Genomic DNA, 22,633 nt, shown 5'->3' with positions numbered 1-22,633 from the left:
GGGCCCAAGTTTTCTAAAGAATGTCATACATACAACTCTATATTAATCAAATTTTCCTCTTCATTGAATAATAGTCAGACACATACTTTCTAAAGAACCCAACCTACCTATTTTGTATAAACAAAAAATAATTAGGAAGGTGAATTGGAATTGGAAAGGGCATGGAAGAGGCACACATTTGCACCTTAGAAGTGAAGTGCTTTTTATCAGATTTGTTTTCTGTAATCAGCATTTTATCATATTCCTTTTGATATTGGACACATAGATAAGCACGATGTGTTGGGGAAGAGTCAACATGGCTTTTGTAAAGGGAAATCATGCCTCACCAATCTCTCAGAATTTTTTGAGGGGATCGACAAGGGTGATCCAGTGGATACAGTGTACTTGGACTTTCAAAAAGCCTTCAAGGTCCTTCAGCAAAGGCTCTTTGCAAAGTAAGCAGTGATTGGGTAAGAGGGAAGGTCCTCTCATGGATTAATAACTGGTTAAAAGATAGGAAACAAAGGACAGGAATAAAAGGTCAGTGTTCACAGTGGAGATGGGTAAATAGCAGGGTCCTCTAAGGATCTGTACTGGGACCAGTGCTGTTCAACATAATCATAAATGATCTGGAAAGGGGAGTGAACAGTGTGGTGACATTTCAGATAATACAAAATTACCCAAGACAATTAAGTCCAAAGCTGACTGCTAAAAGTTATGAAGGGATCTCACAAACTGGGTAACTGGGCAACAAAATGGCAGATGACATTAAGTGTTGATAAGTGCAAAGTAATCCACATTGGAAAACATAATTCCAATTATACACATAGAAGTGATGGGGTCTAAATTAGCTGTTACCACTCCAGAAAGACCTTGAAGTCATTGTAGATAGTTCTTTGAAAACACCTGCTCAATGTGCAGCAGCACTCAAAAAACAAACAAAAAAACTAACAATGTTAGAAACTATTAGGGAAGGGATAGATTAAAAAAACAGAAAATATCATAATTCTATTATATAAATCCATGGTACACCCACACCTTGAATACTGTATGCAGTTCTGGTCAGCCATTCTCAGAAAAGATATATTAAATTGGAAAGGCTATAGAGAAGGGAACAAAAACAATTACGGACATAGAACAGCTTCCATCTCAGGAGAGATCAAAAAGACTGGGACTGTTCAGTTTAGAAAAGGGATGACTAAGGGGCAATATGACAAATATATAAAATCATGAATGGTATGGAAAAAGTGAATAGGGAAGTGTTACTTGTCCTTTCACTTAACACAAGAACTAAGAGTCACCTAGGCAGCAGTTTTAAAACAAACATAAAGGAAGTACTTCTTTATATAATGCACAGTCAACCTGTGGAACTCATTGCCATAGGATGTTAAAGCCAAAATATATTTGGATTAAAAAAGAATAGATAATACTCACATCTAGTGCACAGTCTGGCATTTTTCCCAGTTTAAATAGCAAAAGCGAGCATGCTTAATAAGTGTGGCAACTGTAACTCTGAAAAAGATTAAATCCATATTAAAATTATCCTGGCCATAGGGTTTGCTTAAGGACATTCCCCTTAATTATATCTTTAATTTATCATAGAGGCACAGGCCTAATTATTTCTTTTCTCCTTTAGGAAAAATTGAGGGAAACATGGTACTAGATTTAAGGCTACTGCTTCATCTTAATAGTTCTTTTTTGTTTGTTTTTTTGGGGAGTAAACTTTACTTTTGTAATATCTAGAGTCTCAGGAAGATAATGGCCTTGTAAGTCATTAATAGCAGCAACCATTGATTACCATATCAGATTTCAAAAGTCAAGTCAGAAGGTGGCCAGTTTAGTTTTGATACACATGCTTTCATCTGTGCTATGATCTGACTAGCTTTGTTAGTATAAGCTACTCAGAGCAGTCTTTGTATCTGAGAGCTCCTTATAAATCCCAGGTTTAACTGAATCCTGAGCTGAGACAATTTGGCTCTCCAATAGTTGGATTATTTTCCCTGCTAAATGACTTGAGCTGTAATGCATTTTCAAACAATACAATATCATACAATTTTTCTACTGCTTTAAATATACATAAATGGGATATTTTAGTACCATTTACTACTTTGTGTATGCCTGATAAACAGAGTTTGGGAGAGTTACTATATGAAAAAGTATGCAATACACTGCACATAGACATCATACTACAAAGTATAACACAAGTTATAGTGAAGGTATGCTTCCATTTGCAGAAGTTTAGAATTAAATTACAGTACTAACTCTTTTAATGATTACTACATTATTAAGTGTTTCATTAATATATTACTGTGTATAAAAATCATAATTCACTGTTACTCTGTGGTACTTTATAATGAACTGTCCTGCACATCCCAGCCTGTTTGGGCATTACTATAGCAGTCTTCTATACTGTGCAGAGGAAACTTGTATCCATGTCCTTATAAAGTCCATAGGAATCCTTGCCTCAGCCTGACCCTAGGTGGCTATCCTGTTCCCTGAAAAGTTCATTTAGATGTGCATGCATGTACAGCCAGGACCGGCTCCAGGCACCAGCTTAACAAGCAGGTGCTTGGGGCGGCCAAGGGAGAGGGGCGGCACCTGTGACAATTGGGGGATGGCAGGTCCCTCACTCCCTCTAGGAGCGAAGGACTTGCCGCTGAACTGCCGCCGCCCATCGCGGCTTTTTTTTTTCCCAATTGCCGCCGATTGTGATGATGGCTTTTTTTTTTTTTTTTTTGCTTGGGGCGGCAGAAATGCTGGAGCCGGCCCTCTGTACAGCATATCCTTTCTTAGATGCACACTTAATGAGCTTAGCAAAAACAAAAACATGCCGCCTCCATCCTACTGCACATGCTCAGAACCTGGTTTTCAAATGCTCACAAAGCAGTCAAATCAAAACCAATTTCTTATGGACTAAGACCATGCACTGCTCCTTGGTGAAGTCTATTTAAATGCCAGATTCAGCCTTCCGCCCAGCAATAAGATTGCTTTTAAAAATGTTTGCTCAAACTTTCTAGAAAAATTCATTTTGGGGCAAAAATGAAAAATGAAAAAAATTTAGCCCAAGAGGAGGAGGGGTTTAGGAAGTCAAGAGCAACTGTAAGTAGGTGGTTATAATGCAAAGTATTATGCCACCTAATTATTTTGGCTGGTAACCAGCCTTCTCTTATAACAATTTGTTCATCCGCACCTAAAGTAATACTATGATGATGTATATCATATTTATTATTTGTTTTTAAATCTGTCATGAATTAGAGATCCCTGTTCAAAAGTTTAAAAAATAGGTCACTACACCACTTTGAATAGACTGGTAAGAAAAACTGATTTACAAATAACTAGATAAATAGCTTGGAGCCTGATTTTAAATGAAACAAGGCAACTTGTGTAACTTGCAGTATGACAAACCCTTTATCATGGAAGTGGACTTTGAGACCCACCCCCCCAAACAAATGATAGTTTGTCTATTGAAAACATAAGAGATAATCTTATAACGATGATAGGATGTCTTTCCTATGTATAATAAAGTATGACAATCATATGTCACAATCTGAAAAATCAACAATGTCTCCAAATCCCCATTTGTGATTACCAGAATAGGTCTTGGTCTAGTCAGGTATTTAAAGTCTGGCTCCTTTACACATAACCTACTAATCATTCTTACTATTAATACTCACACAATAGGACTATAGCCAGTTGATTAGGATATGCTTCTATTACATAATTCTTTAAAGAGAATGAGTATACTAGAAGTTAAATCAGGGGTAGGCAACCTATGGCATGTGTGCCAAAGGCAGCACGCAAGCTGATTTTCAGTGGCACTCACACTGCCCGGGTCCTGGCCTTGTGCCAAAGCTATAAAAGGGGGTGGAACAGAACCAGTGGTTTCCCCAGGAATTACAGGGGGTGTGTATGTCAGGGCCGATGAGGGGTGAGACTGTGAGGGTGAAGGTGGGCTGTATGGCAACATAGTAAAAACTGAAAAATGTTTCATGACCATTTTATTAGATTTAAGTCATGTTTTAAAATCATCACACAAATTAAAGTTGGCTACTCAAGCCTTCTATGAAGCACTACATCTACATCCTTCTTGGTTTCTTGTTATAATTTTGCACAACTCTGTTAATGAACTTCTTGAATGCATTACGTTCATCTTTGGTGGTTTCTCGTGTGTCCGGTACTTCCATTCCTTCAATTGATATGCTCATTAGTTCATTCACATGATCAGGCAGAAGGTGACTTCTTTCAGAACACAAAATTCTATTCAATGATGAAAAAGAACCCTCCACTGTAGCTGTTGTGACTGGGAGTAGCAAGAGATTAATTCCTACTACTTTCATCCCAGGAAACAGAACACAAAGATCGGGTCGAGCCACTAGTGATGTTAAAAAAGAAGTTGAATCTTCATTCATTCGTTGTATGATATTCCATTCTGTGTTCAAATTCTCTATTCTGTCCCGATCACATGGCAGCCCCATTGCTGGTAGTACCTCACTCCACTCAACTGTTGGTGTTTTATAGGACAAGCATCTGTAAAAGCTATGTAGAGGTTGAGTAGAATCTAGAAGTCACTGTTGTAGATTTTTAAGAATCAAGTCTGTGTACTTCTTCAGTTGTCTTAACAAACACTTCTTGTCTTCTTCACTTAAGGATTCAATATAAATGCCTTCATTAGTCAACTTCTGGACTGAAGTCTTTGCTTCTTCCAGTACTGTTTCAATGGCTAGCTCTCTGATCCAAATGTAGCTTCTATTGCTGAACAAAGATCTACTACTGTTGTAGCAGATGCCTGGATGGCATTGTTTAATGACCCAAGTGGTTTCAACAGTAGACTTACAAGAGAGAGAATGGCAGTAGTCTTCTCTGAACATAGTAGCAAAAGTAATCCACCAGCCTCACTACTTAGATCCATCCCATCTTGGTAGATACTTTCCAAAGCCAGTAATAACGGCTGGAGTAATTTTAAGACAACAGCCAAGGATCGCTCATGAGAAAGCCAGCGGGTTTTCCCAGGTTGGACTAATTTGAACTTCAGTCCCAGTGTATTGTCTGTATTTTCCAAGATATTCAGTCTTTTTGGACTTTTGCTGAAAAAAGAATATAATGAAGACATTAAATTTATAGCTTTTTAAATGTCTTTTGAAGAGTCTGCAGCTCGTACTAGTGCTAGTTGGAGTAGATGGCCTCTGCAGTGTGTATAGGAGAGATTAGGGTTACCCTTTTCTCTGAGCAAAGCTTGTACTCCACTATGTCTTCCAGAGAAGTTTGCAGCTCCATCAAATGCACAAGCAGCCATCTGTTTGGGGTCCAATTGACAAGCATTTAACTCTTCTAAGATGTGGGTTGTCACAGATGCAGCCGATGTGTCTTCTATAACTTGAACATCTAGAAATGCATCTATTGGCCTACCCCTGACATCAAGATAACTTACACAATGACTTAATACTTGATGCCCATTTGCATCGGTGCACTCATCAGCCATGTATGCAAATATTTTGAATGTGGTGAGAGAGTTCTTCACTTTTTCAACTGTTGAGTCTTTCACTGTTGCACCGCATGCCTCTAGCCAGTCAGTTGAGTTTCTTGCAGAAAGACAGTGAGCATTTGCTGGTCTTGTTTGGAACCAGTGTTCAACTTCAGGATGAACAAGTGACAATGCACTTAACATTGGCCTCTAGTTTGTAGTGTGTGGTATCTCTTGCTTAAATAGAAAGTAGGATGCCACAGCCATGTTTGTTCGCATGAACTGTAGTGTGTCTCCAGCATTCTTAACAGCCTCATTAAGTACTTCTAAAATTTGCTTTGAAAGTGGGCATATAAGGCTTTCTGCATGTTGATGCACTCCAGAGGCCTGGTGTTTTGCAGCCTTTTCACGTAGTTTGTCAGCATTGGCTTTCCTGATCGGTTTGACAAACCAAGCTCCTCCACTTTTACCAATTATAGCATTGGGAAGCTTTCCTTCTTCTTAAGCTTTTTTGCAAGAGGTGCACCAGTAGCCAATCTTTTGTAACTTCAATAAATGGGAATACTTTGACCGACAAACATCGGGAACTACCTTTAGGTTTTGGAGAGACAGTTTCTTCAGTAGGTAGCTGTATTTGTGCTTCAGGCTGGTGGGATGTAGATATACACCTCTACCTCGATATAACGTTGTCCTCGGGAGCCAAAAAATCTTACCACATTATAGGTGAAACCGCATTAGATTGAACTTGCTTTGATCCAGTGGAGTGTGCAGCCCCGCCCCTCCGGAGCACTGCTTTACCGCGTTATATCCAAATTCATGTTATATTGGGTCACATTATATCGAGATAGAGGTGCACCACTTGAACCTTCAGATGACCTGTTGATATATTCTTGGTTCTTGATGTGTTCTTCACCGTGGTTAGTTTTTGAGGCCTTTGAGTGGAAAAATTGTTGTATTGTTTTTTGTCTTTTCATTTTCACTTTGACCTGCAACATATAAAAGAGATATGAATTAAGTAAATGTTTTTGTTAGGATAATGCAAATTTAACATAAGGATAATGCAAGTTACACCAAAACACATAACAGGTCTAGATTTCTAAAAAAATATAATAAAAAAAATGTATTTAAATTGACGTTTGAAAAGTAAGCCATCATGGAATAAGAGGGAAGTCCTCTCATGGATCAGTAACTGGTTAAAAGATGGGAAACAAAGGGTAGGAATAAATTATCAGTTTTCAGAATGGAGAGAGATAAATAGTGGTATCCCTGAGGGGTCGGTAATGGAACCATTACTGTTCAACATATTCATAAATGATCTGGGAAAATGGGTAAACAGTGAGGTGGCAAAATTTGCAGATGATACAAAACTATTCAAGATCGTTAAATCCCAGGCAGACTGCAAAGAGTTACAAAGGGATCTCACAAAACTGGGTGACTGGGCAACAAAATGGCAGATGAAATTCAATGCTGATAAATGCAAAGTAATGAACATTGGAAAACAATCTCAACTATACATACAAAATGATGGAGTCTGAATTAGCTGTTAACACTCAAGAAAGAGTCATTGTGGATAGTTCTCTGAAAACATCCACTCAATGTGCAGCGGCAGTCAAAAAAGCAAAACAGAATGTTGGGAATCATTAAGAAAGGGATAGATAATAAGACAGAAAGGGATAGATAATAAGATAGATCTGGTCACCCCATCCCAAAAAAGATATATTGGAATTGGAAAAGGTACAGAAATGGGCAACTAAAATGATTAGGGGTATGAAACAGGAGGAGAGATTAAAATGACTGGGAATTTTCATCTTAGAAAAGAGACTAAGGGGGGATATGATAGAGGTCTATAAAATCTTGACTGGTGTGAAGAAAGTGAATAAGGAAACGTTATTTAATCCTTCACATAACAGAAGAACTAGCAGTCACCCAAAGAAATTAATAGGTAGCAGGGTTTTTTTTAAAAAAAGGAAGTATTTCTTCACACAACATAAAGTCAACCCATGGAACTCTTTGCCAGGGGATGCTGTGAAGACCAAAACTATAACAGGATTAAAAAAAGAACTAGGTAAATTCCTGGAGAATAGGTCCATCAGTGGCTATTAGCCAGGATGGGGAGGGATGCAACACCATGCTCTGAGTGTTCCTAGCCTGTTTGCCAGAAGCTGGGAATGGGCGACAGGGGATGGATCACTTGATGATTACCTGTTCTGTTCATTTCCTCTGAAGCACCTGGCCTTGAACACTGTCGGAAGACAGGATACTGGGCTATACGGACCATTGGTCTGACCCAGTATGACCATTCTTATGTAAAAATTAATTGTAATAATAAAAATGTTTAGTACAGAAACTCCCCAACATAATGACCTCTCAAGATAGCAACAATGTGAGATAACAACCTTGGCAAATAATGCATTTTAAAAATCTTGGCCTACTAGGAAACGTATTATAAGTTTCCATTCCCAGTCACAAATCTAGCATTCTGGAACAAAGTCACTAAAATATAGTCCAACAAACAAATGTTTATTTAATGTGCCCCTCACTTTTCCCTCCACCGCACCCCACTCACCGGTGTTGTCCTTGGTCAGTGGAGACTCAGAGTTCAGAGGTGCTTTCACGTGAGTACACCTCCCAGGTGGGGGGCAAGAAGGCACCTTGCTCATTCCTCCAGCTGCTCACTGTTCGCTCTGGCCACTGCTGTTTGTTGTGCCACCGTTCACTCCACCACTTTGTTGCCAATGGCCCTGCACAGTCACCTTCTGCTGCCACCTGCCACTGTGACCTCTGCGAGTTGGTCTCTTGAGGTTCCACCAGCTCTCAGTGATTTCAGCTGAGCTCTCAGTGGGGGAACCTCGCTGCTAGTGCAGTCTGGGCTGTCTCTTCCACAGAAACACTGTCCCCACAGCAGGACTAAGCACTTAGACCTGATTATCAGTGATTTCAGCTGCAGTGGTCACTTAACAGAACAAAAGAGTATCTATGGAGCCTAATCAGCTCTGTCTTTAAACACAAGAGAGAGGGACAGGTCCCCACCCTCTCTCTTGATGCCCTCAATCAGCACAGGCTAAGTACAGTTCTACTGCCCTTTACTCACACAATAAGAACAACAACATTTCATTCCCCCCCCCCCCCTTCAAGTGATTTTTAACCCAACCCCAGCCAAAATCTATCACTTGGGCAACACAGCTCTGTTTGCTGGATACCTAGGTAGATTAGGTGTGAATGTAAATGTCTGAAGCCTTTTCCCCCAGTCCCTAGCTCATCATTAGCTGTCAGGGGGAGCTCATTTAGACTTTGCTTACAAATCATCATTTGAAATTATTAGGTTGGCCAACATCACCAAAATGAATGCACTGATATTGTCATAAAAAACAGCTGTATAAGAAAGCTAGTCTATGTTCATACTTTTCAAATCTATTATACTTTTTCAGATACATGTATTTTCATACACTGTATATGCTTTTAAAGTGTGTATTAATGTTTCAATTTCAATTCAAATTTCCAAACAGTCACTAAATTGGCATGTAACTAGTTCACAAAACTGGGGGGGTGGTGTTGGGGAAATTCAGGGGGGGTATAGGGAAATCACTGAACAGAACAAAGGTGACTGCCAGTCATGAGAACACCCCTGCTTTCCACCTAAGATGTCTGCTGGAACCAACAAGGATTATACCGGGGAAAGGATTGGTCCCAGATGAAGGAGTCTAGTCTGTGAAAGAAGCTTATTGGAACATAGCTGAGTGGAGATTTTACCTGTAAACAGTTTCTTAATGTATTAAGCTTAGACTTGCGTGTTTTTGCTTTATTTTGCTTAGTGACTGACTTTGTTCTGTCTGTTATTACTTGAAACCACTTAAATCCTACTTTTTATTCTTAATAAAATCACTTTTGTTTATTATTGAACCCAGAGTAAGGAATTAATTCCTGGGGGAACAAACAGCTGTGCCTATCTCTCTATCAGTGATAGAGGGCAAACAATTTATGAGTTTACCCTGTATAAGCTTTATACAGAGTAAAATGGATTTATTTGGGGTTTGGATCCCATTGGGAACTGGGTGTCTGGGTGCTGGAGATAGGTGACCTGCTGAGCAGTTTTTAGTTAAAGTTTGCAGATTTGGGGGTGTGGACCAGACCTGGGTCTGTGTTGCAGCAGGCTACCATGTCTGGCTCAACAAGGCAGGGTTCTGGAGTCCCAAGCTGGCAGGGAAAACTGGCTCAGACGTAACTTCAGCACATCAGGTGACAGTCCCAAGGGGGTCTCTGTGACCAAACCCGTCACAACCTCTATGACAACCCAGTTCCTGTTTCTCTGCCCCTCCCTCCTAGAACTCAGCCACAGGCTCCCCGTGCACAGATATATGCACCCTCTCCCCCTCAGAGCCTAAACACCTGCCCCCTCTCTCTCCGCCAGAGCCCAGCCATAGGCCCCCCCCAGCCCAGACACCCACCCCCTCCCCCCTGAGCCCAGGGATCTAGAGGGAGAAACAGCCTGATGCTCACTCCCAGGCTTGCATGGAATTTCCTGCGTGCCACTGTCTCCTTCCCTCAGGGTGTGCTGGGACCTGCAGCTGCCAGAAGCCCTCTAGCTCCCTGCCCCGTCCCACCCCCCCAGCAGTGTCTTCTATGAGTGAACTGGGCTCTGCCAGGTCCAACAGCCCCTAGTGGTGGCCAGCAGCCCTGCAGCCCACTTCTGTTGGGGAAAGGAAATTCTGTGCCCACATTAATTTTGAAAAATTCTGCATTGGTGCAGAATTCCCTCGGGAATAACAATCCTCCATAGGTAATAGCTCATGAATTTGGTTAAGCTCTTGGGTTGGATCATGTCCCTTGATCCATATAGAAAGCAGTCCTTTGTGTGTAGAACAGTCCCTTATGCATGAAAAGGTGACTCAGCTGTATCCACAACTCTGAAGTCCAGGGCCTGTGCTGGTGGGGCAGAGATTGGGTGGGAGTAGTAGACAGGCTAAGGACCATTATTCCCCTTCTAGCGCTATGGAACTTGCCTGGAAAGATAATACAGTTTCAGTCTGTTCTACCTATTCCATATAGGCCCCAGTCCCTGCTCACATGTCCAGACTTTATAAAAACAGGGATCAGGGACAGAATGAAAGGCTTCCATGAAAATTGCCAGAGAAGCAGAATTTGCTTCGCTAAGGAAAATTCTCTTACGTGGTGGATGCTCATCTGATCACATGTGAATTGAGTCTGGATGCTAATGTGATCTTAATAGGAGATTTCTTCAATTTCTAATGACTCCATTGATGGTAAATGCACTTAAGCAACCTTAACAATAAGTTAAGTTTTTAAAATATGGGAATACAGATGTGGAGACAGGATGACTCCCACACACAGACTGCCATCTCACTCCTACGGCATCAGTGTAAGGCCAATGTCAGTGAGATCAGAATGGGATCCGTCACTGCTGTATACAGAAGGCATGAGTCACCATTTCTGTCAAGCTCACATGACAGTGAATTTGTACACTAATCACTTGAGCTCCCATAAAGATAATACTTTGTCAGCATTGGGTCCGAAATAGTCAAATGACTTGTCATTTGCTGAGGGGAGGACAATAGAAACAGAAGCTGAGGAGACACTGGACCTCTGTCATCTGAAGTGAATGAACGCAGTGGAATGCTAGCAGAAAACAGGAATTTCTAATGGACCCAGGAGAGGGAAAATAGCAAACAAAAAATAAATAACTTTGATAACTGGCTTACACAGTGACTACAACTGACAATACTAATGCAACACTAGTGTTTTTAAACCAACTTGTTAAATTGTGTCTATGCAGAACTCTGGAATACAAACTCTGAAAAATACTTCCTTTGAACATGATGCAGGAAGCACTAATTCATCTTTTATTGAATTTGGAGGGTAACACTGAGGAGCTCTGATACTGCAACAGTAACAGGCCTCATTTTCTCTAATTTTTTATTTGTAAAAGATTTTGTGCTCATATTGTGCATTTGGAACTTTGTTCTGTTTCCAAATATTGGTACCGTGCAACTTTATTTTAAATCTATTATCTACTGCTAATGAAAAAATAATCATAGAAAATTCCCAATAAATGTTAGTTTAAACAAATGTTTACCAAGGCAGGATCACTGCCTGCTTTTATCTAAATAACCACATTCTTCACTTACCCTTATCCATAATATAACATACACTGAAAATGGCATTAACTTTTTACATGTTGTTACCCTATTCTATCATGGAAACATTTCTATATTGTTGAAGTGCTTGAGAGCAGTGAGCCCCTCTATAAACTCTTTAATGGGGAATGGATATGCCATAAAGGATTTCCCATGGTGGTTGGTAGAAATAGAGCAAGAAGACTCCAAAGAGATACTGCATAAAGGCAAAGCAGAATGACACTAAGTTTACATACTTCTGAAGCTGCTGATCAGTGAAACTGCCGATCCCAGCTTTTGCTCATATAAACATAGGAAGACAGTTCCTATAACAAACTTGCCCCAATGTGCCCTGCAGGGATTCATGTTGCAATTCTTTATTGATCCATGTTAGGCATTACTTTGCCAGTTTGTAACCCTGCAGTAGGGCAAGTCTGTATAAAGAAACGCTTAGCAAGAGCAACAATAGCTCATCTTTCCACATGCTGTATATACCAAACACATGGGGAACATTTTGCAGATATGCAATTGACAAAATAGCTAAATCTGACTTTTTTATTTATTTTACAATTAATATATAGACAATGGGCCAGATTTGGGGCCCTGCTTCATTGTGCAGCTCCTGAGGCTGTGTGCTGTCAGTTACACCACAGGACTGGCCCAGCATTTAGTAGGCTGAAGATCAGGAGGGCATAAAGCAGAGGTGGGCAAAATACGAGCCGCAGAACAGTCCTGGCCTGCTGTTCCCCTTCCCCTGCAGGCTCAGCTCGCTCTCTCTGCTGCCGGCTCCATGTTCTGGGTGGCGGGGCTGTGAGCTCCTAGGGCAGCACAGCTGCAGAGCCCGGCCTGACCCAGTCTCTGTGCTGTGCGGTGGTGGTGATGGTGGCATGGCCCAGCTCCAGCCAGGCAACACAGCTGTAGCACCGCCAGCCACTGGTATTCCAGGCAGTGTAGTAAGGGGGTATGGAGTAGGGGGGGTTGGATAGAGGGCAGGGGAGTTCAGGGTGGTGGTCAGGGATGTGGATGGAGTCATGGTGGTCGGGGGGGAACAGGGGGTTGAATGGGGGCAGGGGTCTCGGGGGTGCAGTCAGCAAGGAGGGGGTTTGGATGGGGCAGTAGGGGGCAGTCAGGGGACAGGGAGAAGGAGTGGTTGGATGAGGCAGTGGTCCCGGAGGGGTTGGATGGGGTGGTGGGAATCCCGGGGCGGTCATGGGACAGGAAGTGGGGGTGTGTGGATGGGGAATAGTAAGGAATAGAATGTGAGTCACGTGGTAAGAGGATGTGAGATAACTTAAGGCACCCAAGACAAATATACTTGTTCAGTGTCACAGTATACTGAGGAGAAGCATATTTGTCCTTAGGATCCTAAGGATAAAACTGTAACAGAAGATACAACAGTCCATAATGCAAGTCTATTCTTTTATGCATTTAAATTACTTGAAAAACAAAAGTACTCACACACAGACCCATGCGCGCGCGCGCGCACACACACACACACACGTTTGTATTTGAAAATAAAACCAGAGCCACCCTCACAGCTGTCGGATTGGTCCTTTGGTTTTGGGCTCAGAGGACGGAAGAGAATTCTGAGAGCCAGTAAAGCTCCAGTGAAAAGCCTCTGAACCATTAAACTACAGTAAAGTAAAATTGTTTTACGCCGAGCTGGAATCAGACTGAAAAGTATGTATTTTCTATTCATACATATGAAATATATCATGACAGTTATTTCATTAGGGTCATGCAAGTTCAGCAGCTACAGAGGATGGAAACAAAGGCATCCAGTGTACCACTACATCAGTTCTTGGAAATCTCAGATCATGTGTGCATGCTTAAGAAAATCTTCTAAAGTAGATTTTGCAATAATCAACTCATCGCTGGCATGCTGGTCTAAAGGCATAAGCCAGCACTGGAGAGGGGTTAGAAATAAGGTTAGATGGAATACACTTTCACGTCTGGGTGTTCTTGTCAAATCATTATCAGATCTTCCTAGAGACATTTTGCAACAATAACATGTATGTTGTTATTTTATTTTGTTACATAATGTGAATACATTTTAATGGTTGACAGCAGTGACCACACTGAACAGTACGGTTCCAAAATTTCTAGTGCCATTTACAAGAGCCCTTTTAAAGTTTAATCATGTAAAAACAAGGACAAAATTTTTGTCCATATAATCAGAATTTAATTTGCCTAGATTTGAACGCAGAGTGGTCCATGCAGTCTCCTTAAAATTGCACGTAAAACTTTCTCCTGTCATTTAAAAGGAGGGGCTCTTCCCTGCTGCATGGTGCTCAGTACAATAATACAGATAAACAACAGGCATGTCTGTTTGTGGAAATATCTGAATAATGGAAACAGGGGTTGGGGCTGACAGCTAAAAGCAATAGGCTGGATTGTAACTTTACAATCTACCCTGAGCATGCTGCACTGCCCCAGGAGAAGAGCATTGAATGAATTGTGATTCAGAGGCTACCAATTCCTCTTCTGCAGCCCCAAATTTCTGGTGGATGAGGAATAAATTATTTCTCTCCTTTTCATGGAAACAGTTTGTTCCCCTTCCTTCTGTTACAAGCCAGTTACTTTAGCCTGTGAGCAGGGGAGGGAGGGATAGACCTAAGGCTTCTCCTATTCCCTGTCCTTCTCCACTATCCTGACCACTTATTTGCTCACAGAGGCAATCAGTTCCTGCTCCCCTGGCCCTGTGGCCAGCTAGAATCACAATATAAGCAGAGGTATAAGGGTGTGGGGAGAGCCTTGCTCCCAGTGCAGAGGAGTAAGAGTTGTGACAATCATCCCCACAGTAAACAACCCTGAACCCCCGCTGATCCTGGGATCCCTCCGTCAGCCTAGTTTGTAACAGTATTCATTAAATAATATTGCTTGCAATGTAGCTCAGAGTTACCTTTGTTTCATTATCGCTCTACTGATATGGTAACATTTTTTCAAGCTAAAAAACAATGGTGCCCTGTGCAGTTCAAATAAATCTTGGACGTTGCTCCCTGTTCTAAGGGGATACTCTCCTGGTGGCAGCTGTGAACAACTATTGCTCCCCGTATCATTCCCCCCAGCCAATTGGAATATGTGGCAAGAAATTTAAAAATGTGCACTGTGATTCAGCCTCTGTGGACTGAAAGCTCCATTTATCCCCAAAGATAGGTCACCATCCTACCCCATAAAAAATCAGTGACAGAGGGATCCCGCCTAACAGATCTCCAGTTGTGTGTGTGGCGGGGGGGAGGTTCTGATACAATTAGACTGCGTAAGCAGAGATTGGAAAGTCATTCTGTCACTTTGAAACTATAAGGACCCTTTCCTTTTTGCATCAGGATCTGTGCAAAAGAATTACTGTAGTCCAGGATTATAGTAATTTTTGCAGGTTGCACAACCTTGTAAGAGGGAGAGGAATGGTTCTAGCACAGGGAATTGTGTGGTATGTGGGAGGCAGAGAGCTAATTTACATGGTCTCTACTCCCCCTGAATATACTTGCAACTCCCTGTCATAGAGCTAGAGATGGAGGGTGTCCTGGTGCAGCAGGCCAGCCTTTTTCCTGAAAAAGTTGGCCTTTTATGGAGCCAACATCCAGAAAGCAGCCCAGAAAACCACAGGGATATTTTTGCTGCCAGTCTCACTTACTGTACATACAAAAATATACATCAAAACTGTTTCAAGACTCTGCTACTTACTTGCTTGGAATACCTTTAACCACAGTAGAAACATTATGTCTGACAAAGTAATGTGAACCATTAAGTACCTGAAAACATTGGAGTTGATATTTGCTACCCAATCATGGTCAATTCACAATGTATGCAGGCAATTGATGTAAAATGTCTTTGTACATTATTATATTAGGCTAAGATTTCTGAGAAGGAAAAAAATACTTATTTGCTAGGTCCACTATCTCCCTTTATAAATTAGTAAATACTGAGAATACTTTTTAATCTAAGTAGAAATAGCAGCTAAATTAAAATACCTTTCCCACCCAAGTTCAAACCACAATACTTGAATCTTTGCCAAATTGTTTGGCATATTGCTAGACAATACTAAAGCTCTGCACTGTTTTCCAGCACTGGTCTGCCACTCCTTTGTACTTTTCTCTTTCCAAATATTTGCTCAGGACTTTTTATTACAGTATTTTTTATCTCTTTCTGCAGACAAATAACTCAAGCTATCTTTAACTGCACAACTTTTTTCCTGAGTAAATGGTACTGTTATTGTTTGCAGTTGAACCTATTAATAATGCAAACAACGCTAGTCAGTACATATAAAGATCCCCCAGGCCCAAAAGATTTTAAATTTTCATAAATCAAACAAAACAAAAAGATTTTTGCAGTCAGAACTGCAGGAAAAGCACCTCATCTGTGAGCTCTCTCAGACCTGGTAGCGTTAGGCTGGATAGGTTTGGGAGGCTGTCATGGAGAAAAGCCTGTTGTTGCAAGAAATGATGATTTAATATGCAGGTCTATTCCCTTTGACTCAATACTGAACCAATGCCACAGCATGGGGTATTAAAAGTGCAGCTGTCCTTTATACAAGACATAAAAACTAGGTCCTGGCAACTTGTAGTCATTAAAAACTGTGTGTGTGTGTGTGTGTGTGTGTGTGTGTGTGTGTGTGTGTGTGTGTGTGTGTGTGTGTGTGTGTGTGTGTGTGTGTGTGTGTGTGTGTGTGTGTGTGAAATTTTAAACATGGATAGCTGCCTTCTACCTTTCCTTGCAGTTATAAGTGGCTCAAGCATTCCTAACTGCTGTATGCAGTTGTTGCACACTGTTAAATTACCATGTTCCAGCCCAGAGGTAGCCTCATTTCAGTGATAGCTGAAGTGTTTTTTTTATTATTATTTAACTTGTATAATTCATTAGTTAGCATGATCAGATTTTTGAATTGTGAAACTAGGACATCTGTCACTGTGGGGAAGTGGTGGGGAAATCGTGTAGTGTGTTTTTGACAGCTGTGGGAGTGTGGTCACAGGAAAGGTGACTACTTGTTTTCCCTAATCTTTAGCTTTCCACCCACCCACCCTACGTCCTTCCAAATTCTCTTTCCTAGCATGCTCCATCTTCTTCTCTAGCTACCAATACTCCCTCCCTACTTGTTCCTCAGCCCCTACCTTCAGTGCCATTGGCACTCAACTACAGAGGTTGGATCCTGCCAGAGATGACCTGTACCTGCTGATAGTGGGTAGGGGCACAATTTAAAGGTTCGATTGCCTCTGGAACAATTTGAGTCATGCCTCCCCTCCTCGCCCAGGTAGTCCCCCCTTATCCTCAGTCTCCCTTCCCAGAAAGCAGCAACCCCTCCCTGCAGCTCCCAGCTTGGCGGCTCCAGCAACTGCCACGTTGGGAGGGGCCTGGCCTCACTATGTAACCAATTGGGGCTGGCAAACCCTGTCAGAAATCTGAGGGGGGGAGCGACGGATGGGACGGACATGATCCTGTGTGCTCCGCCTCCCCACACACACGCAATGCCTCTACCTGCTGCTCTACCAACTCCAGCTGTGCCTTTGCTAGGTCTTCTCTCTGCAGGTCACATCTTCACTGAATTTGTCATGCCACCATACAATGGATTATGCAGTGTCCTGTCTAAAACTGTATATAGCTTAGCATAGTAGCTGGACCAATTGATAATGTAGCAGCTGGCAGAAAGAAAGATGCTGGGTTTGGTTCTAGCACAAGCAAAGCTGTGCCCAGCAGAAGCAGAGAGCAAGTAGGGAGACAATGAAGAAAAGGACAGGGAGAAGGTAACCAAATAGACACCTGGTCACTCCTAGCAAAATAAGAACAGCACCCCGATTTCACTAGAACTAGGCAGGTTGGTGAGGACAGTTCGTCACTGGGAAATTTTACCACCAACACTATTAAAGGCTGGAACTTTCATTGGAGTTTATGGGAGCTGAGACCCAAATCCCATTGCAATTTAATAGTATTTGGACACTCAACTCCCTTAGGCTCCATTGAAGTTTCTGGTTTAATTCTATAAAACACTCTTTGGCTACACAAATGCAAGAGCAGATCATAAGGGTGTTTAAAAGTGTGTGTGTGTGTGTGTGTGTTACACTTTGGATCACTCACTCATTTCTGTTTAGGGTGATGCAGAGATATTGCTATTTTTGCTCATCCACACAATATGTTATGTGATTATGCAGACCAGCTCACTCTAACCCAGGAAATAGTTGTTCCCTCAATTGAAAGCGACACCTCAGCTTAATGATAAGAAAAATATAGGCTACCAATATGCTTTGTGAAGGGGCCCAAAAATCCAGCTGATGGTTTACAAGTCACAGCCCTAAAGGGTTAGCTAAAGAGGCTGCACAATGTCACAACGTCCCTCTACACAGAAACACACTAAAAAAGGTCAGTGTGCAGAGTGATGTTGAGGGCCATAGCAAGGCCCTCCACACCGGTAAAGTCATGCATAGGAAGTGTGAGGGAATGGGACCATAGGCAGAGTGGCTGGAAACTCTATATATGCTGCAGAAAAAAAAATCTCCTTTTTGGAAGGCCACAGTGGGGCAGCACATGGGATATCCATGCAAATCTGTGTTTAATCGTATCCAGTGGCCCCAATACCCAAACAAGGGCACTGCAGGCACTATTCTAACCCAAAGGGATAGTCAGAGCCACTCAGCCTGGCCCCAGCAGGAGGATGAATTTCATCTCCTAAATCTGCTACACTCTATTTGGATGCCACCTGTATACTTGAGCTCCATGGGGATGGAATGAATTTTCATCCTTATTCCTTAAGTGGAATGTTTGTTATAAGGTAGGTTAAACCTTGTTATAAGTTGAGTTAAAGCCTCGTTGAAAATTATGTGTGAATGTGCCCTTCATTTAAGATTGTTCTAAGAGAACAGTTAAGGGGTCACACCTAAAGCAAGGCATAATGGAGTCTGTTCAGAAAGGCTTCCACTGAGTATTGTTCTGACCTGTGTTTGTGTGTGCGCGCATGTAAAAGGCTAGCTGGGCGTGGGAGGGCCAACAAGAAACTGAGAAAGATTCAGGGGTAAGAGAAGCAAAGCCAAACAGCATCCTGTAAGCAAGCAGAGTGTGACCCTGGAGAAGCCTAGAGGAAGGTTCTGGGTCTGATGCTGGAAAAAGAGGCTTGGGGTTGTAAGCTGAGAAACTAGTCCTTTTGGTTTCGGTCCCTCCTGCATTCAGAGAATCAGGATTTTGTACATTCCTTGTAAATAAGCAAGATTGCATTAAAGAAACTACCAGACTCCATCATCAATTTCTACTCCCAGTTGGAACTTCCCCAGAGCCCCGAACTTTGACTAGCCACTCAGGTCAAAAAGGGACAACTCATTAATCCAGCACCAAATATATTTCAGGCAGTAATTTTCCAGCATCAGTGTTTCTCGCAAAGCCTTTGAGAGTGAAAACTCCACTACACTTTCATTTTCTTTCCTCTGCGTTTTTTTCTGGGACAGCTCTCTCCACCTCTAGCCCTAAGCAATAACAAGATAGATGATAAGCTGCAGTTCATTAACTTTCTAACTTTCTCCCACTTTGAGGGTGTATATTGAAATCATTTGTTGGCCTTCTCCTACCCTTCCCAAAAACCATGGGTAAAACAAAACCAGCTTCCCCATAGCCTCTTCCATAGAAATTATTTAAGAAGTAGTTTGTTATTGCATTCTATTATTTATATAGTCCATGTGCCTGTGCTGTCATTAATGCTCTTACTTACATTTATCTTGTGAGAAGTTATCTTATCTTCAGTGCTGTGGTATTCTTGTTTCTTATTGAGAAGACTTGAATTAAGGACTAGAAACATCTGGAATAAACAGGAACTACACAGCAATCAAAACTGCAAAATCCTTTTGGCACTAAGGAAAATTCACTTAGTACACAGAGAAATTCCCTTGTAACAATGGATTCTTTACAATATTTCCCCAGTGGCCATATATCTCATCTGCTCACTTACCCAGAATCATGCATGTCTCAGGAAAACACAACACACAGGAAGCTGTTCTATTTGCATATCTTGCAATGCATTAATTCACTTGGAGTATTGCAATACCTAACTTTTTCACTTGTGACCTTTGCAGGCAAATCTGAGACTACTCTGTAGGTTCTCCTCACCCTGAAATACTCCTGACTGTAGACACAGGTACAACACATGCCATAATCATGTTTGAATGTAAAAATAAAAAAAAGCAGTTGATAAAAAGTGCTTCAAAGTGACTCAGTAAAAAATTCCCCCCCCCTCACAAAACGCCTGCTAACCACCATGATAACACAGAATATTTGTATAGCATGGTGAGATGGAGAAGGAATGATATTCCGTCATTCACATGGAGGAGTTTAACATGCACATCTGAGTCAAGCAGACTCAAAAAATAGCAACCAAAGATAAGGCTACCCTTTGAGGGCTTATCAACAGCTCTGTTTGGATTTTTCCACATGCAAGAATGTAACTAGTCAGTGTCCCGGTCAGTAGAAATTCACTCAGTTACTGGATGCTTACTATAGGAACCAAATATACATAGGTCCCAATCCTAGAAGATCCTCAGCTGGTGCAAATTAGTGCATCTCCTTTGACTTCAAAGGACCAATGCCAATTTATGTCATTTGAGGATCTGGTCCTTTGTGTGCAGAACTCCTATGGCTTCATTGAGAGTGTGAAGGGCTTACAGAATCAGATCCATAGGTGGTGCATTTTGTACTATTAAATGGTCTGTCAGTGTTCCCAGCAAAATGTTAATTTTAGCAGTTATTTATAAGTCAACCATTAAAATTTGTTTCAGGCTGAAACTTCTAATGCAGGGTCACAAATCACCCTGGGCTGAAATTTGTTTTCATATAACACGGGGGAAAACTGTTTTAGTTTTAAGAATATGTTATAATCAGCTTAATATGCCAATTCACGTTTCACACTTTTACCTAACAGATTCATTTTTTAAACACAATTCTGTCTAAACTATTTGATAAGCTTCTACAAATTTGAACAAAAAAGTTTGTTTAGAAAAATATTTGAGTGAACACGTGCAAAATGACTTTACACTGAAAATTTGATAAAGATTTTTTGCTGGTGGTGACTAGCTACATGCTTATCACCCACAGTGACCCAAAAGACCATAATCATTCCATTGGATTACTGAACCATGAAGCCAAGTGTCTCTAAATAGAACTTGATATGTTAGACTGTGAATTTAGCCACAAATAGCTAAATTTAAATAATGTTAAAGATCTGGCTTAAACACACAGAAGCAGAAAAAATACTTAGGACTTACATGAGCATCTGATGGAGACTGGCCTCTGTCAATCCAAATTTTGGTTCTGAAAAATGAAGGCCAAAATTCTCCAACTGCGGTAGCCTTGTGTTAGGTCCCTACAGCTATATTTAGCATTAAAATCCATATTGAAGCCAATGGGAGTACTTATAGTATGCAAAGTTAAGCTTCCATGTAAGTCTTTGTGGAACTGGCTTCTTAAGTACCGTTTTATTTAATATGGATGGGGTACCTACCTTGGTGTCCAAGGTTTAAAATTTTGGCTGTGGCTTTTTAGAAAAACTGGGAACCCAGAGAAATCTTTCCATATGTTTAATTCCAATGGAAACAGTTAAAAATAAACAGAAATCCCCAGCATGTTTGCAACACTAATATTGCATCATTGTGATAGTGCATGAGAACCTGAAAGCTAAACAGTAAATTAACTATACAGCAAAAGGTGAAACTGACATTGTCTAAGTGAAATGGAAAATGAAAACAAAAATAGAACTAGTGAAAAGTAAACTTCATTTTAAAGATTTTCTTTTTAATAATCTAGGGTATTATTTTAACACATATAAAGAATTTCTTTTAAAATCATGATTCTTAATCTCTTTCTTTAACACTGGATGCTATGACTTTTGGGGGGGGATTTAGGCCAAGTCACCCTGGTGGTTAGTAATACTTTACAATTTCCTGGCTTTTGTAAGTTTTAAGTTAAGCCCTTAAAATAAAAGTTTAGGAATTCCATGCATGCTAACTAAACTCTCCCAGCTTTGGAGAGATGATCCTTCTTTTTCAGCAATCTATTAACCATTTTTCCACTCTGCCTCTACATGTAGCTGTCCTAACCTAACACATTTGAAATGAGTTGAAATGGATTTTCCCATTTTCTCCCCAAATCTCTGTTTATAACTTTAGCAGATATGGAGGGTTTTTGTGGATAAATAAGATATACAGCCAGATTCTGATCTCATTTACAGTGGTCTATGGCACCAATTCAGCAAAACACTTAAGCACATGCTTAATTTTAAGAATGTGAATAGTTCTATTGAAGCATTAAGCCCGAGTCCTGCAATCAGATCATCATGGGTGAACCCTTGCACTTATGCAGTCAGAGCCCTGAATTTTTTTTTTAATTTGAAGCTTTTATACACATTGGATTTATATTGCTAAATATAAGACAGAACAATTCTTTTCTGACAGGCTTTACTGAATCAGTGGAGACAGTGAATATTGTTAATTTTCTACAGTAGCACCTCACTAAAGCAGCAAGTACGTTTACATTCCTATTTTTTTCAGATCCTTATTTCTTCAAAAGAAAATTGTACTTTATCACTTTTAATTTGGGGTGGCTAAAGCAGTTCTCTGGCAATTGAGGGCTATGTTCCACTGAAATGTAAAAACTGCCAAGGTAAGCTTCAATTTGGTTCATTTTACCTATTTTGTTCCAGATGTCTGATAGAAAAATAGTGCTTTTCTCAGATTATGGTATGTCATTTTAATGCATACTCTGAGGTTATTTTGAGAGACCTATGTGACGTGCCCTTTTGAAATTAATTCAAGAAGATCATATCATGTAACACTTTACTGTTCATTTGCAAACTTGAGCTTTAAAGCTTAACACTGCACCTGAAATTCTGACCAAATAAATATTGGAATTATGCAGCAGAATAGTAAAATGTGCCTTGCCACACACATAAAAATGTACATGTCCATTTTTAACCCTTCTGCACTAATCACAGCTTTTGTTTGTCATAGCTGTAAAACCTATGGCAGGAACAATTAAGTTGATATGGGAGCTTAAGTTGATTAGATGTTCAAAGTCTTCTTTGCAGCAAAGAGCACAC

At 40.8% G+C, this 22,633-nt stretch overlaps 1 protein-coding gene and 1 long non-coding RNA gene across 3 annotated transcripts in view; both read right to left on the bottom strand.

The window, feature by feature from the left end:
• TJP1 (tight junction protein 1) overlaps positions 1–22,633 on the bottom strand; it is a 377,953-nt gene that overhangs the window by 221,814 nt on the left and 133,506 nt on the right. The gene's annotated exons all lie outside the window — the stretch shown is intronic.
• LOC135973737 (uncharacterized) lies at positions 3,961–8,393 on the bottom strand. The gene is made up of 2 exons (XR_010590736.1): positions 8,007–8,393; positions 3,961–6,426 (listed from the first exon to the last, which is right to left on the bottom strand). It is a non-coding gene; the product is annotated as an uncharacterized LOC135973737 (long non-coding RNA).

This window comes from Chrysemys picta, chromosome 10, assembly GCF_011386835.1.
Source record: "Chrysemys picta bellii isolate R12L10 chromosome 10, ASM1138683v2, whole genome shotgun sequence".
Taxonomy (NCBI): Eukaryota; Metazoa; Chordata; order Testudines; family Emydidae; genus Chrysemys; species Chrysemys picta.
Note: the sequence above shows the minus strand (reverse complement) of the source record. Positions and strands in the feature narration are given on the sequence as shown.